This window comes from Anomaloglossus baeobatrachus, chromosome 12 (assembly GCF_048569485.1).
Source record: "Anomaloglossus baeobatrachus isolate aAnoBae1 chromosome 12, aAnoBae1.hap1, whole genome shotgun sequence".
NCBI classification, from domain to species: domain Eukaryota; kingdom Metazoa; phylum Chordata; class Amphibia; order Anura; family Aromobatidae; genus Anomaloglossus; species Anomaloglossus baeobatrachus.
The window spans coordinates 139,071,738-139,086,879 of record NC_134364.1 but is presented as its reverse complement, the minus strand read 5'-3'; positions in this window follow the sequence as shown (position 1 = coordinate 139,086,879).

Sequence of the window (15,142 nt, the reverse complement as noted above, 5' to 3'; positions counted from 1 at the left end):
TGCATGGAGTGGTAGTACCCAGTACAGCAGCATGGTCTGTGCAGCATGGAAAGGTAGTACCCAGTACAGCAGCATGATCTGTGCAGCATGGAAAGGTAGTACCCAGTACAGCAGCATGGTCTGTGCAGCATGGAAAGGTAGCACCCAGTAGAGCAGCATGGTCTGTGCAGCATGGTAAGGTAGTACCCAGTACAGCAGCATGATCTGTGTAGCATGGAGAGAAAGTACCCAGTACAGCAGCATGGTCTGTACAGCATGGAGAGGTAGTACCCAGTACAGCAGCATGGCCTTTGCAGCATGGAAAGATATTACCCAGTACAGCAGCATGGCATGTGCAGCATGAAAATGTAGTACCCAGTACAGCAGCATGGTCTGAGCAGCATGGAGAGGAAGTACCCAGTACAGCAGCATGGCATATGCAGCATGGAAAGGTAGTACGCAGTACAGCAGCATGGCATATGCAGCATGAAAAGGTAGTACCCAGTACAGCAGCATGGTCTGAGCAGCATGGAGAGGAAGTACCCAGTACAGCAGCATGGCATATGCAGCATGGAAAGGTAGTACCCAGTACAGCAGCATGGCATATGCAGCATGAAAAGGTAGTACACAGTACAGCAGCATGGTCTGAGCAGCATGGAGAGGTAGTACCCAGTACAGCAGCATGGTCTGTGCAGCATTGAGAGGTAGTACCCAGTACAGCAGCATGGTCTGTGCAGCACGGAGAGGTAGTACCCAGTACAGCAGCATGGCCTGTGCAGCATGGAGAGGTAGTACCTAGTACAGCAGCATGGCATGTGCAGCATGAAAAGGTAGTACCCAGTACAGTAGCATGCTCTGTGCAGCACGGAGAGGTAGTACCCAGTACAGCAGCATGGTCTGTGCAGCATGGAGAGGTAGTACCCAGTACAGCAGCATGGTCTGTGCAGCATGGAGAGGTAGTACCCAGTAGAGTAGCATGCTCTGTGCAGCACGGAGAGGTAGTACCAAGGACAGCAGCATGGAGAGGTAGTACCCAGTACAGTAGCATGCTCTGTGCAGCACGGAGAGGTAGTACCCAGTACAGCAGCATGGTCTGTGCAGCATGGAGAGGTAGTACCCAGTACAGCCTGTACACTTTTTGGGGTGTCTGATGACCACTCCCTCATTCTAAGCTGTACCCCTGTGGTGGTATAATTAGGGGGGCACTGACTAGGAAACATTAACCCTTCACTCACTGCCTCCCTGTCTAGGGACGATCTGCAGATATGACACGAGGCTAATAGGAGTGATTGTCCTGTCCTGCAGGTGTTTTGCTGCTGAAGTTGCGGGGGTCACCTGGGGGTATCAGCAGTGGCTGGGGAGGGTCTCTTCCTCCAGATGATGGGCCCTCTGTGGCTGGGGAGGATCTCCTCCTCCAGATGATGCACCCTCTGTGGCTGGGTAGGGTCTCCTCCTCCAGATGATGGGCCCTCTGTGGCTGGGGAGGATCTTCTCCTTCCATATGATGGGCCCTCTGTGGCTGGGGAGGATCTCCTCCTCCAGATGATGCACCCTCTGTGGCTGGGGAGGGTCTCTTCCTCCAGATGATGCACCCTCTGTGGCTGGGGAGGATCTTCTCCTTCCATATGATGGGCCCTCTGTGGCTGGGGAGGATCTCCTCCTCCAGATGATGCACCCTCTGTGGCTGGGTAGGGTCTCCTCCTCCAGATGATGCGCCCTCTGTGTCTGGGGAGGGTCTCCTCCTCCAGATGATGGGCCCTCTGTGGCTGGGGAGGGTCTCCTCCTCCAGATGATGGGTCCTCTGTGGCTGGGGAGGATCTCCTCCTCCAGATGATGCACACTCTGTGTCTGGGGAGGATCTCCTCCTCCAAATGATGAGCCCTCTGTGGCTGGGGAGGATCTCCTCCTCCAAATGATGAGCCCTCTGTGGCTGGGGAGGATCTCCTCCTCCAGATGATGGGCCCTCTGTGGCTGGGGAGGGTCTCCTCCAGATGATGCACCCTCTGTGGCTGGGGAGGATCTCCTCCTTCCAGATGATGGGCCCTCTGTGGCTGGGGAGGATCTTCTCCTTCCAGATGATGGGCCCTCTGTGGCTGGGGAGGGTCTCCTCCTCCAGATTATGCGCCTTCTGTGGCTGGGGACGATCTCCTCCTCTAGATGATGAGTCCTCTGTGGCTGAGGAGGATCTCCTCCTCAAGATGATGGGCCTTCTGTGGCTGGGGAGGATCTCCTCCTTCCAGATGATGCACCCTCTGTGGCTGGGGAGGATCTCCTCCTCCAGATGATGAGCCCTCTGTGGCTGGGGAGGATCTCCTCCTTCAGATGATGCACCCTCTGTGGCAGGGCAGGATCTCCTCCTCCAGATCATGGGTCCTCTGTGGCTGGGTATGGTCGCCTCCTTCCAGATTATGGGCCCTCTGTGGCTGGGTATGGTCGCCTCCTTCCAGATTATGGGCCCTCTGTGGCTGGGTATGGTCGCCTCCTTCCAGATTATGGGCCCTCTGTGGCTGGGGAGGGTCTTCTCCTTCCAGATGATGCGCCCTCTGTGGCTGGGGAGGATCTCCTCCTCCAGATGATGAGTCCTCTGTGGCTGGCGAGGATCTCCTCCTCCAGATGATGGGCCCTCTGTCGCTGGGGAGGATCTCCTACTTCAGATGATGGGCCCTCTGTTGCTGGGGAAGATCTCCTCCTCCAGATGATGCACCCTCTGTGGCTGGGGAGGATCTCCTCCTCCAGATGAAGAGCCTTCTGTGGCTGGGGAGGATCTCCTCCTCCAGATGATGGGCCCTCTGTGGTTGGGGAGGGTCTCCCCCAGATGATGCACCCTCTGTGGCTGGGGAGGGTCTCCTCCTCCAGATGATGCGCCCACTGTGGCTGGGGAGGATCTCCTCCTCCAGATGATGAGCCCTCTGTGGCTGAGCAGGATCTCCTCCTCCAGATGATGGGCCTTCTGTGGCTGGGGAGGATCTCCTCCTTCCAGATGATGGGCCCTCTGTGGCTAGGGAGGATCTCCTCCTCCAAATGATGAGCCCTCTATGGCTGGAGAGGATCTCCTCTTCCAGATGATGCACCCTCTGTGGATGGGGAGGATCTCCTCCTCCAGATGATTCACCTTCTGTGGCTGGGGAGGATCTCCTCCTCCAGATGATGGGCCCTCTGTGGCTGGGGAGGATCTCCTCCTTCCAGATGATGGGCCCTCTGTGGCTGGGGAGGATCTCCTCCTCCAGATGATGAGCCCTCTGTGGCTGGGGAGGATCTCCTCCTCCAGATGATGCACCCTCTGTGGCTGGGGAGGATCTCCTCCTCCAGATGATGGGTCCTCTGTGGCTGGGTAGGGTCGCCTCTTTCCAGATGATGGGCCCTCTGTGGCTGGGGAGGATCTCCTCCTCCAGATGATGAGCCCTCTGTGGCTGGGGAGGATCTCCTCCTCCAGATGATGAGCCCTCTGTCGCTGGGGAGGATCTCCTCCTTCCACATGATGCACCCTTTGTGGCTGGGGAGGATCTCCTCCTCCAAATGATGCACCCTTTGTGGCTGGGGAAGATCTCCTCTTCCAGAATGATGCACCCTCTGTGGCTGGGGAGGATCTCCTCCTCCAGATGATGCACCCTCTGTGGCTGGGGAGGATCTCCTCCTCCAGATGATGGGCCCTCTGTGGCTGGGGAGGATCTCCTCCTTCCAGATGATGGGCCCTCTGTGGCTGGGGAGGATCTTCTCCTCCAGATGATGAGCCCTCTGTGGCTGGGGAGGATCTCCTCCTCCAGATGATGCACCCTCTGTGGCTGGGGAGGGTCTCCTCCTTCCAGATGATGGGCCCTCTGTGGCTGGGGAGGATCTCCTCCTCCAGATGATGAGCCCTCTGTGGCTGGGGAGGATCTCCTCCTCCAGATAATGGGCCCTCTGTCGCTGGGGAGGATCTCCTCCTTCCAGATGATGGGCCCTCTGTGGGTGGGGAGGATCTCCTCCTCCAGATGATGCACCCTCTGTGGCTGGGGAGGATCTCCTCCTTTCAGATGATGAGCCCTCTGTGGCTGGGGAGGATCTCCTCCTCCAGATAATGGGCCCTCTGTCGCTGGGGAGGATCTCCTCCTTCCAGATGATGGGCCCTCTGTGGGTGGGGAGGATCTCCTCCTCCAGATGATGCACCCTCTGTGGCTGGGGAGGATCTCCTCCTTTCAGATGATGGGCCCTCTGTGGCTGGGGAGGATCTCCTCCTCCAGATGATGGGCTGCTGGAAACAATTATATTGATAACAGTATTGTGCGTCAGATCCGTGTTCAGGGTGCACCTCATGTGTATATTGTACAGCAGACAAAAGAACCTGTGCTGCATGGAGTGGTAGTACCCAGTACAGCAGCATGGTCTGTGCAGCATGGAAAGGTAGTACCCACTACAGCAGCATGGTCTGTGCAGCATGGAAAGGTAGTACCCAATACAGCAGCATGGCATGTGCAGCATGGAAAGATAGTACCCAATACAGCAGCATGGCATGTGCAGCATGAAAAGGTAGTACCCAGTACAGCAGCATGGTCTGTGCAGCATGGAGAGGTAGTACACAGTACAGTAGCATGGTCTGTGCAGCATAGAAAGGTAGCACCCAGTACAGCAGCATGGTCTGTGCAGCATGGAGAGGTAGTACCCAGTACAGCAGCATAGTCTGTGCAGCATTGAGAGGTAGTACCCAGTACAGCAGCATGGCATGTGCAGCATGGAGAGGAAGTACCCAGTACAGCAGCATGGAGAGGTAGTACCCAGTACAGCAGCATGGAGAGGTAGTACCCAGTACAGCAGCATGATCTGTGCAGCATGGAGAGGTAGTACCCAGTACAGCAGCATGGAGAGGTAGTACCCAGTACAGCAGCATGGTCTGTGCAGCATGGAGAGGTAGTACCCAGTACAGCAGCATGGTATGTGCAGCATGGAGAGGTAGTACCCAGTACAGCCTGTGCACTTTTTGGGGTGTCTGATGACCACTCCCTCACTCTAAGCTGTACCCCTGTGGTGGTATAATTAGGGGTGGCACTGACTAGGAAACATTAACCCTTCACTCACTGCCTCCCTGTCCAGGGACGATCTGCAGATATGACAGGAGGCTGATAGGAGTGATTGTCCTGTCCCGCAGGTGTTTTGCTGCTGAAGTTGCGGGGGTCACCTGGGGGTATCAGCTGTGGCTGGGGAGGATCTCCTCCTCCAGATGATCAGCCCTCTGTGGCTGGGGAGGATCTCCTCCTTCCAGATGATGAGTCCTCTGTGGCTGAGGAGGATCTCCTCCTCCAGATGATGGGCCCTCGGTGGCTGGGGAGGATCTCCTCCTCCAGATGATGCACCCTCTGTGGCTGGGGAGGATCTCCTCCTCCAGATGATGGGCCCTCTGGGGCTGGGGAGGATCTCCTCCTCCAGATGATGGGCCCTCTGTGGCTGGGGAGGGTCTCTTCCTCCAGATGATGGGCCTTCTGTGGCTGGGGAGGATCTCCTCCTCCAGATGATGCGCCCTCTGTGGCTGGGGAGGGTCTCCTCTTCCAGATGATGCACCCTCTGGGGCTGGGGAGGGTCTCCTCTTCCAGATGATGCACCCTCTGTGGCTGGGGAGGATCTCCTCCTCCAGATGATGGGCCCTCTGTGGGTGGGGAGGATCTCCTCCTCCAGATGATGCACCCTCTGTGGCTGGGGAGGATCTCCTCCTTCCAGATGATGCACCCTCTGTGGCTGGGGAGGATCTCCTCCTTCCAGATGATGCACCCTCTGTGGCTGGGGAGGATCTCCTCCTCCAGATGATGGGCTGCTGGAAACAATTATATTGATAACAGTATTGTGCGTCAGATCCGTGTTCAGGGTGCACCTCATGTGTATATTGTACAGCAGACAAAAGAGCCTGTGCTGCATGGAGTGGTAGTACCCAGTACAGCAGCATGGTTTGTGCAGCATGGTAAGGTAGTACCCAGTACAGCAGCATGATCTGTGCAGCATGGAGAGAAAGTACCCAGTACAGCAGCATGGTCTGTACAGCATGGAGAGGTAGTACCCAGTACAGCAGCATGGCATGTGCAGCATGGAAAGATAGTACCCAGTACAGCAGCATGGCATGTGCAGCATGGAAAGGTAGTACCCAGTACAGCAGCATGGCATGTGCAGCATGAAAATGTAGTACCCAGTACAGCAGCATGGTCTGTGCAGCATGGAGAGATAGTACACAGTACAGTAACATGGTCTGTGCAACATCGAGAGGTAGAACCCAATACAGCAGCATGGTCTGTGCAGCATGGAGACGAAGTACCCAATACAGCAGCATGGCATATGCAGCATGGAAAGGTAGTACCCAGTACAGCAGCATGGCATATGCAGCATGGAAAGATAGTACCCAGTACAGCAGCATGGCCTGTGCAGCATGAAAAGGTAGTACTCAGTACAGCAGCATGGTCTGTGCAGCATGGAGAGGTAGTACCCATTACAGTAGCATGCTCTGTGCAGCACGGAGAGGTAGTACCCAGTACAGCAGCATGGAGAGGTAGTACCCAGTACAGCAGCATGGTCTGTGCAGCATGGAGAGGTAGTACCCAGTACAGCAGCATGGTCTGTGCTGCATGGAGTGGTAGTACCCAGTACAGCAGCATGGTTTGTGCAGCATGGTAAGGTAGTACCCAGTACAGCAGCATGATCTGTGCAGCATGGAGAGAAAGTACCCAGTACAGCAGCATGGTCTGTACAGCATGGAGAGGTAGTACCCAGTACAGCAGCATGGCATGTGCAGCATGGAAAGATAGTACCCAGTACAGCAGCATGGCATGTGCAGCATGAAAATGTAGTACCCAGTACAGCAGCATGGTCTGTGCAGCATGGAGAGATAGTACACAGTACAGTAACATGGTCTGTGCAACATCGAGAGGTAGAACCCAATACAGCAGCATGGTCTGTGCAGCATGGAGACGAAGTACCCAATACAGCAGCATGGCATATGCAGCATGGAAAGGTAGTACCCAGTACAGCAGCATGGCATATGCAGCATGAAAAGGTAGTACCCAGTACAGCAGCATGGTCTGTGCAGCATGGAGAGGTAGTACCCAGTACAGCAGCATGGCATGTGCAGCATGAAAAGGTAGTACCCAGTACAGTAGCATGGTCTGTACAACTTCAAGAGGTAGTACCCAGTACAGCAGCATGGTCTGTGCAGCATGGAGAGGTAGTAAGCAGTACAGCAGCATGGTTTGTGCAGCAGTGAGAGGTAGTACCCAGTACAAGAACATGGTCTCTGCAGCATGGAGAGGTAGTACAGCAGCATAGAGAGGTAGTACCCAGTACAGCAGCATGGTCGGTGCAGCATGGAGAGGTAGTACCCAGTACAACAGCATGGCCTGTGCAGCATGGTGAGGTAGTACCCAGTACAGCAGCATGGTCTGTGCAGCATGGAGAGGTAGTACCCAGTACAGCATTATGGTCTGTGCAGCATGGAGAGGTAGTACCCAGTACAGCAGCATGGTCTGTGCAGCATGGAGAGGTAGTACCCAGTACAGTAGCATTCTCTGTGCAGCACGGAGAGGTATTACCCAGTACAGCAGCATGGAGAGGTAGTACCCAGTACAACAGCATGGCCTGTGCAGCATGAAGAGGTAGTACCCAGTACAGCAGCATGGTCTGTGCAGCATGGAGAGGTAGTACCCAGTACAGCCTGTGCACTTTTTGGGGTGTCTGATGACCACTCCCTCACTCTAAGCTGTACCCCTGTGGTGGTATAATTAGGGGTGGCACTGACTAGGAAACATTAACCCTTCACTCACTGCCTCCCTGTCCAGGGACGATCTGCAGATATGACAGGAGGCTGATAGGAGTGATTGTCCTGTCCTGCAGGTGTTTTGCTGCTGAAGTTGCGGGGGTCACCTGGGGGTATCAGCAGTGGCTGGGGAGGGTCTCTTCCTCCAGATGATGGGCCCTCTGTGGCTGGGGAGGATCTCCTCCTCCAGATGATGGGCCCTCTGTGGCTGGGGAGGATCTCCTCCTCCAGATGATGCACCCTCTGTGGCTGAGGAGGATCTCCTCCTCCAGATGATGCACCCTCTGTGGCTGGGGAGGATCTCCTCCTCCAGATGATGCACCCTCTGTGGCTGGGGAGGATCTCCTTCTCCAGATGATGCACCCTCTGTGGCTGGGGAGGGTCTCCTCCTCCAGATGATGGGCCTTCTGTGGCTGGGGAGGATCTCCTCCTCCAGACGATGGGCCCTCTGTGGCTGGGGAGGATCTCCTCCTCCAGATGATGCACACTCTGTGGCTGGGGAGGATCTCCTCCAAATGATGAGCCCTCTGTGGCTGGGGAGGATCTCCTCCTCCAGATGATGCGCCCTCTGTGGCTGGGGAGGATCTCCTCCTCCAGATGATGGGCCCTCTGTGGCTGGGGAGGGTCTCCTCCAGATGATGCACCCTCTGTGGCTGGGGAGGATCTCCTCCTTCCAGATGATGGGCCCTCTGTGGCTGGGGAGGATCTTCTCCTTATAGATGATGGGCCCTCTGTGGCTGGGGAGGGTCTCCTCCTCCAGACGATGCGCCCTCTGTTGCTGGGGAGGATCTCCTCCTCCAGATGATGGGCCTTCTGTGGCTGGGGAGGATCTCCTTGTTCCAGATGATGCACCCTCTGTGGCTGGGGAGGATCTCCTCCTCCAGATGATGGGCCCAATGTGGCTGGTGAGGGTCTCCTCCTTCCAGTTGATGGGCCCTTTGTGGCTGGGGAGGATCTCCTCCTCCAGATGATGAGCCCTCTGTGGCTGGGGAGGATCTCCTCCTTCAGATGATGCACCCTCTGTGGCTGGGGAGGATCTCCTCCTCCAGATGATGGGTCCGCTGTGGCTGGGTATGGTCGCCTCCTTCCAAATGATGGGCCCTCTGTGGCTGGGGAGGGTCTTTTCCTTCCAGATGATGCGCCCTCTGTGGCTGGGGAGGATCTCCTCCTCCAGATGATGGGCCCTCTGTCGCTGGGGAGGATCTCCTCCTCCAGATGATGGGCCCTCTGTCGCTGGGGAGGATCTCCTCCTCCAGATGATGGGCCCTCTGTGGCTGGGGAGGATCTCCTCCTCCAGATGATGCACCCTCTGTGGCTGGGGAGGATCTCTTCATCCAGATGATGTGCCCTCTGTGGTTGGGGAGGATCTCCTCCTCCAGATGATGAGCCCTCTGTGGCTGGGGAGGATCGCCTCCTTCCATATAATGTGCTCTCTGTGGCTGGAGAAGGTCGTCTCCTCCAGATGATGCACACTCTGTGGCTGGGGAGGATCTCCTCCTCCAGATGACGAGCCCTCTGTGGCTAGGGAGGGTCTTCTCCTTCCAGATGATGGGCCCTCTGTGGCTGGGGAGGATCTCCTCCTCCAGATGATGGGCCCTCTGTGGCTGGGGAGGATCTCCTCCTCCAGATGATGAGCCCTCTGTGGCTGGGGAAGGTCTCCTCCTCCAGATGATGGGCCCTCTGTGGCTGGGGAGGGTGTTCTCCTTCCAGATGATGGGCCCTCTGTGGCTGGGGAGGATCTCCTCCTCCAGATGATGAACCCTCTGTGGTTGGGGAGGATCTCCTCCTCCAGATGATGAGCCCTCTGTGGCTGGGGAGGATCGCCTCCTTCCATATAATGTGCTCTCTGTGGCTGAAGAAGGTCGTCTCCTCCAGATGATGCACACTCTGTGGCTGGGGAGGATCTCCTCCTCCAGATGACGAGCCCTCTGTGGCTAGGGAGGGTCTTCTCCTTCCAGATGATGGGCCCTCTGTGGCTGGGGAGGATCTCCTCCTCCAGATGATGGGCCCTCTGTGGCTGGGGAGGATCTCCTCCTCCAGATGATGAACCCTCTGTGGTTGGGGAGGATCTCCTCCTCCAGATGATGAGCCCTCTGTGGCTGGGGAGGATCGCCTCCTTCCATATAATGTGCTCTCTGTGGCTGGAGAAGGTCGTCTCCTCCAGATGATGCACACTCTGTGGCTGGGGAGGATCTCCTCCTCCAGATGACGAGCCCTCTGTGGCTAGGGAGGGTCTTCTCCTTCCAGATGATGGGCCCTCTGTGGCTGGGGAGGATCTCCTCCTCCAGATGACGAGCCCTCTGTGGCTAGGGAGGGTCTTCTCCTTCCAGATGATGAGCCCTCTGTGGCTGGGGAAGGTCTCCTCCTCCAGATGATGGGCCCTCTGTGGCTGGGGAGGGTGTTCTCCTTCCAGATGATGGGCCCTCTGTGGCTGGGGAGGATCTCCTCCTCCAGATGATGAACCCTCTGTGGCTGGGGAGGATCTCCTCCTCCAGATCATGGGTCCGCTGTGGCTGGGTATGGTCGCCTCCTTCCAGATGATGGGCCCTCTGTGACTGGGGAGGGTCTTCTCCTTCCAGATGATGCGCCCTCTGTGGCTGGGGAGGATCTCCTCCTCCAGATGATGAGCCTTCTGTGGCTGGGGAGGAACTCCTCCTCCAGATGATGGGCCCTCTGTGGCTGGGGAGGATCTCCTCCTCCAGATGATGCGCCCTCTGTGGCTGGGGTGGGTCGCCTCCTTCCAGATGATGCGCCCTCTGTGGCTGGGGTGGGTCGCCTCCTTACAGTTGATGGGCCCTCTGTGGCTGGGGAGGGTCGCCTGCTTCCAGATGATGCGCCCTCTGTGGCTGGGGAGGGTCGCCTCTTTCCAGATGATGGGCCCTCGGTGGCTGGGGAGGGTCTCTTCCTCCAGATGATGGGCCTTCTGTGACTGGGGAGGGTCTCCTCCTTCCAGATGATGGGCCCTCTGTGGCTGGGGAGGATCTCCTCTTTCAGATGATGCACCCTCAGTGGCTGGGGAGGATCTCCTCCTCCAGATGATGGGCCCAATGTGGCTGGGGAGGGTCTCCTCCTTCCAGATGATGGGCCCTCTGTGGCTGGGGAGGATCTCTTCCTCCAGATGATGAGACCTCTGTGGCTGGGGAGGATCGCCTCCTTCCATATAATGTGCCCTCTGTGCCTGGAGACGGTCGTCTCCTCCAGATGATGCACACTCTGTGGCTGCGGAGGATCTCCTCCTTCACATGATGAGCCGACTGTGGCTGGGGAAAATATCCTCCTCCAAATGATGAGCCCTCTGTGGCTGGGGAGGGTCTTCTCCTTCCAGATGATGCACCCTCTGTGGCTGGGGAGGATCTCCTCCTCCAGATGATGGGCCCAATGTGGCTGGGGAGGGTCTTCTCCTTCCAGATGATGCGCCCTCTGTGGCTGGGGAGGATTTCCTCCTCCAGATGATGGGCCCTCTGTGGCTGGGGAGGGTCTTCTCCTTCCAGATGATGCGCCCTCTGTGGCTGGGGAGGATTTCCTCCTCCAGATGATGGGCCCTCTGTGGCTGGGGAGGGTCTTCTCCTTCCAGATGATGCGCCCTCTGTGGCTGGGGAGGATCTCCTCCTCCAGATAATGAGCCTTCTGTGGCTGGGGAGGAACTCCTCCTCCAGATGATGGGCCCTCTGTGGCTGGGGAGGATCTCCTCCTCCAGATGATGAGCCCTCTTTGGCTAGGGAAGGTCTTCTCCTTCCAGATGATGTGCCCTCTGTGGCTGGGGTGGGTCGCCTCCTTACAGTTGATGGGCCCTCTGTGGCTGGGGAGGGTCGCCTGCTTCCAGATGATGCGCCCTCTGTGGCTAGGGAGGGTCGCCTCCTTCCAGATGATGGGCCCTCGGTGGCTGGGGAGGGTCTCTTCCTCCAGATGATGGGCCTTCTGTGACTGGGGAGGGTCTCCTCCTTCCAGATGATGGGCCCTCTGTGGCTGGGGAGGATCTCCTCTTTCAGATGATGCACCCTCTGTGGCTGGGGAGGATCTCCTCCTCCAGATGATGGGCCCAATGTGGCTGGGGAGGGTCTCCTCCTTCCAAATGATGGGCCCTCTGTGGCTGGGGAGGATCTCCTCCTCCAGATGATGGGCCCTCTGTGGCTGGGGAGGATCTCCTCCTCCAGATGATGAGCCCTCTGTGGCTGGGGAAGGTCTCCTCCTCCAGATGATGGGCCCTCTGTGGCTGGGGAGGGTGTTCTCCTTCCAGATGATGGGCCCTCTGTGGCTGGGGAGGATCTCCTCCTCCAGATGATGAACCCTCTGTGGCTGGGGAGGATCTCCTCCTCCAGATCATGGGTCCGCTGTGGCTGGGTATGGTCGCCTCCTTCCAGATGATGGGCCCTCTGTGACTGGGGAGGGTCTTCTCCTTCCAGATGATGCGCCCTCTGTGGCTGGGGAGGATCTCCTCCTCCAGATGATGAGCCTTCTGTGGCTGGGGAGGATCTCCTCCTCCAGATGATGCACCCTCTGTGGCTGGGGAGGATCTCCTCCTCCAGATGATGCACCCTCTGTGGCTGGGGAGGATCTCCTCCTCCAGATGATGCACCCTCTGTGGCTGGGGAGGGTCTCCTCCTCCAGATGATGGGCCTTCTGTGGCTGGGGAGGATCTCCTCCTCCAGACGATGGGCCCTCTGTGGCTGGGGAGGATCTCCTCCTCCAGATGATGCACACTCTGTGGCTGGGGAGGATCTCCTCCAAATGATGAGCCCTCTGTGGCTGGGGAGGATCTCCTCCTCCAGATGATGCGCCCTCTGTGGCTGGGGAGGATCTCCTCCTCCAGATGATGGGCCCTCTGTGGCTGGGGAGGGTCTCCTCCAGATGATGCACCCTCTGTGGCTGGGGAGGATGTCCTCCTTCCAGATGATGGGCCCTCTGTGGCTGGGGAGGATCTTCTCCTTATAGATGATGGGCCCTCTGTGGCTGGGGAGGGTCTCCTCCTCCAGACGATGCGCCCTCTGTTGCTGGGGAGGATCTCCTCCTCCAGATGATGGGCCTTCTGTGGCTGGGGAGGATCTCCTTGTTCCAGATGATGCACCCTCTGTGGCTGGGGAGGATCTCCTCCTCCAGATGATGGGCCCAATGTGGCTGGTGAGGGTCTCCTCCTTCCAGTTGATGGGCCCTTTGTGGCTGGGGAGGATCTCCTCCTCCAGATGATGAGCCCTCTGTGGCTGGGGAGGATCTCCTCCTTCAGATGATGCACCCTCTGTGGCTGGGGAGGATCTCCTCCTCCAGATGATGGGTCCACTGTGGCTGGGTATGGTCGCCTCCTTCCAAATGATGGGCCCTCTGTGGCTGGGGAGGGTCTTCTCCTTCCAGATGATGCGCCCTCTGTGGCTGGGGAGGATCTCCTCCTCCAGATGATGGGCCCTCTGTCGCTGGGGAGGATCTCCTCCTCCAGATGATGGGCCCTCTGTCGCTGGGGAGGATCTCCTCCTCCAGATGATGGGCCCTCTGTGGCTGGGGAGGATCTCCTCCTCCAGATGATGCACCCTCTGTGGCTGGGGAGGATCTCTTCATCCAGATGATGTGCCCTCTGTGGTTGGGGAGGATCTCCTCCTCCAGATGATGAGCCCTCTGTGGCTGGGGAGGATCGCCTCCTTCCATATAATGTGCTCTCTGTGGCTGGAGAAGGTCGTCTCCTCCAGATGATGCACACTCTGTGGCTGGGGAGGATCTCCTCCTCCAGATGACGAGCCCTCTGTGGCTAGGGAGGGTCTTCTCCTTCCAGATGATGGGCCCTCTGTGGCTGGGGAGGATCTCCTCCTCCAGATGATGGGCCCTCTGTGGCTGGGGAGGATCTCCTCCTCCAGATGATGAGCCCTCTGTGGCTGGGGAAGGTCTCCTCCTCCAGATGATGGGCCCTCTGTGGCTGGGGAGGGTGTTCTCCTTCCAGATGATGGGCCCTCTGTGGCTGGGGAGGATCTCCTCCTCCAGATGATGAACCCTCTGTGGTTGGGGAGGATCTCCTCCTCCAGATGATGAGCCCTCTGTGGCTGGGGAGGATCGCCTCCTTCCATATAATGTGCTCTCTGTGGCTGGAGAAGGTCGTCTCCTCCAGATGATGCACACTCTGTGGCTGGGGAGGATCTCCTCCTCCAGATGACGAGCCCTCTGTGGCTAGGGAGGGTCTTCTCCTTCCAGATGATGGGCCCTCTGTGGCTGGGGAGGATCTCCTCCTCCAGATGATGGGCCCTCTGTGGCTGGGGAGGATCTCCTCCTCCAGATGATGAACCCTCTGTGGTTGGGGAGGATCTCCTCCTCCAGATGATGAGCCCTCTGTGGCTGGGGAGGATCGCCTCCTTCCATATAATGTGCTCTCTGTGGCTGGAGAAGGTCGTCTCCTCCAGATGATGCACACTCTGTGGCTGGGGAGGATCTCCTCCTCCAGATGACGAGCCCTCTGTGGCTAGGGAGGGTCTTCTCCTTCCAGATGATGGGCCCTCTGTGGCTGGGGAGGATCTCCTCCAGATGACGAGCCCTCTGTGGCTAGGGAGGGTCTTCTCCTTCCAGATGATGAGCCCTCTGTGGCTGGGGAAGGTCTCCTCCTCCAGATGATGGGCCCTCTGTGGCTGGGGAGGGTGTTCTCCTTCCAGATGATGGGCCCTCTGTGGCTGGGGAGGATCTCCTCCTCCAGATGATGAACCCTCTGTGGCTGGGGAGGATCTCCTCCTCCAGATCATGGGTCCGCTGTGGCTGGGTATGGTCGCCTCCTTCCAGATGATGGGCCCTCTGTGACTGGGGAGGGTCTTCTCCTTCCAGATGATGCGCCCTCTGTGGCTGGGGAGGATCTCCTCCTCCAGATGATGAGCCTTCTGTGGCTGGGGAGGAACTCCTCCTCCAGATGATGGGCCCTCTGTGGCTGGGGAGGATCTCCTCCTCCAGATGATGCGCCCTCTGTGGCTGGGGTGGGTCGCCTCCTTCCAGATGATGCGCCCTCTGTGGCTGGGGTGGGTCGCCTCCTTACAGTTGATGGGCCCTCTGTGGCTGGGGAGGGTCGCCTGCTTCCAGATGATGCGCCCTCTGTGGCTGGGGAGGGTCGCCTCTTTCCAGATGATGGGCCCTCGGTGGCTGGGGAGGGTCTCCTCCTTCCAGATGATGGGCCCTCTGTGGCTGGGGAGGATCTCCTCTTTCAGATGATGCACCCTCAGTGGCTGGGGAGGATCTCCTCCTCCAGATGATGGGCCCAATGTGGCTGGGGAGGGTCTCCTCCTTCCAGATGATGCGCCCTCTGTGGCTGGGGAGGATCTCTTCCTCCAGATGATGAGCCCTCTGTGGCTGGGGAGGATCGCCTCCTTCCATATAATGTGCCCTCTGTGCCTGGAGACGGTCGTCTCCTCCTGATGATGCACACTCTGTGGCTGCGGAGGA